We start from the raw sequence: 2,296 nt of genomic DNA, 5'->3' as shown, positions 1-2,296 counted from the left end.
TGACCCTCCGACAATGCGGCACTCCCTCAGTACTGACCCTCCGACAGTGCGGCACTCCCTCAGCACTGACCCTCCGACAGTACGGCACTCCCTCAGCACTGACCCTCCAACAGTGCCCACTCCCTCAGCACTGACCCTCCGACAGTGTGGCACTCCCTCAGTACTGACCCTCCGACAGTGCGGCACTCCCTCAGTACTGACCCTCCGACAGTGCAGCACCCCCTCAGACCCACTGTTGTGCAGCACCCTGTCAGTTTTCTGACAGCTCGTGCTCCCTCAATACTCACAAACTAATTCATTTAATTAAATAATAGTAGTTAGAAATAGTGCTTAGTATTTGTTACTTTGTGGATCAGGGCTTTTGTAAGTCAGTGATGTGACTTCCACATTGCCAGACATCCCCTGTCTCGGGTGTTTTTTTTTTGAAATCAATAACTCTGCTTATCTTTTCTCTCTCTTTGCAAGTTTCCGAAAGAAGAGAAAGGAAGTTCTCGGTGAACTTATCTGATATGGTGTGGGAGCTGAGAGTGAAGTAGAGCCAGGTCTGATGGACATCTGACTGGCGCCACTGTGACATCACATTAGTTTACAATCTGAGATAATTGGCACATCTACTTGGCTGAAAATAAACTGCTGAAAATCACTACAATAGACAAATATCTCCTGTGGTTGACTGGAGCTAATCATTTTCTCAGTTCCAGGGCTCTACCCTCTCCCTGTTGTTTTATACACCTGAATTTTTTGTGTACACCAGGACATGAGACCTGGTCTTTTCTTTCCACTAAACTGGGAACCATTGTAATCCTTTGTGCCCTTTCTTTTCTGAGCTTTGCTTTTTCATTTTTCTTCCCCATTTCTGGGCAGTGGTTTGCGCAGTCACTCACTGCTTTGTCATGATCCCAGCTGATGTTACGACACTGTCGGAGGGTCAGTGCTGAGGGAGTGCAGCACTGTCGGAGGGTCAGTGCTGAGGGAGTGCAGCACTGTCAGAGGGTCAGTACTGAGGGAGTGCTGCACTGTTGGAGGGTCAGTACGGGGGATGACAGTCCTGGAGGAAGAGGAGGTCCCTGCTCTTTCCCATCTCAGCTACCAGGTCCCTGCCCACAAAGCAGGTGCAAATTTACCCATATCTGCCGATGTGTCACAAACTGTGCAGGGCAATACCAGACCGACAGTGCTTCTCCACGCATGCAACGACCTTTAAAGATGGCACAAGCACGAGGGACGCCGGACTATTTCAAGATGTCCAGCAAGCGATGAATTCTACCGGGTACAACTGATATTGGATTCAGGCTGGCATCAGATGTGAGGGGCACCGTAGGGGCTGCCAGTTAATGAATTAAGTTTGGGACAATCATGTGAGAAGTATGAATATATAGTATTCAGTTTCAATTGTGTCCATTTGTCCCAAAGAATTCTGAATGATCAGACTTCGAAGCAAATTGAACCTCACAATTTGCAGGATTGATGTTTCTTATAGGTTAACTTGCCCTCATTTCACTTGGTGCAGTGTAGCCTTCCTGTTTGAAGCTGTTGGATTTTAGGGCAGGAGGAGGTGACAGCTAAAAGAGCAAAGAGATTTATTCAGAAGCAACACAAAGAAAGTTTCTTATTCTTTTATTGGCATTATATTGCGAGTAAATCCATCTGCCATCACCTAGTAATCTTCCTTATTCGTCATTATTTAATTATTTTGTATTTATCATATTGCTTATTTTTTATTTATATTTATAAATATTAATTATTCATTTTTGTAAATATTTACTATTAACTTTTACTTCACCCTTTTACATACCAACCATAGAATCTCTTTCCTGCTTTGGAACCAAGCCTATATCCCTCCACTCCCAACTGAGCCTACCCTGTTTGTTTTGCAAGAAGTTCAGGACCCTGGAGCAACCTTAGAATGATGTCCTGGAGATGCGAATCACTGAGAATAAATAGTACAATGTGGATGAAGTTAGAACACTCTGGACTGGAGGACTCACCCGAACACAACAACATAAATACACAGAAAAGAAAGATTAATTTGCACCTAATTTAACTCTATGCTCAGAGACAAAGGAATCTTTAATTACTATGTATGACAATATTTAGAATTAGTGTGTTACAAATAGCTCTACTTTGGATCTAAATCTGAAAACAGTTCTTGACTTTGTCTTCTCTTTAACCACTTTGTCTTGAACCCAAACTCATCATCTGGCATCAAACCACATGATAAACTAGATCTCATATTCATGCTGTCAGTGATAGTCTATTTTATACAAATGACTTTCTTTGGAAACAATGGAAGGGA

The 2,296-nt window shown here is 43.2% G+C and overlaps 1 long non-coding RNA gene across 1 annotated transcript in view; it reads left to right on the top strand.

The window, feature by feature from the left end:
* Positions 1-638, top strand: part of LOC125486693 — a 4,414-nt gene extending 3,776 nt beyond the window's left edge. Inside the window, exon 3 of the long non-coding RNA XR_007265332.1 lies at positions 466-638. This is a non-coding gene — a long non-coding RNA (uncharacterized LOC125486693). The remainder of the gene's footprint in view (positions 1-465) is intronic.
* The last annotated feature ends 1,658 nt before the right edge of the window (positions 639-2,296 follow it).

This window comes from Rhincodon typus, chromosome 32 (assembly GCF_021869965.1).
Source record: "Rhincodon typus isolate 14 chromosome 32, sRhiTyp1.1, whole genome shotgun sequence".
Classification (NCBI taxonomy): Eukaryota; Metazoa; Chordata; class Chondrichthyes; order Orectolobiformes; family Rhincodontidae; genus Rhincodon; species Rhincodon typus.
The sequence above is the reverse complement of the archived record's forward strand: the minus strand, read 5'-3'. Positions and strand labels throughout refer to the sequence as shown.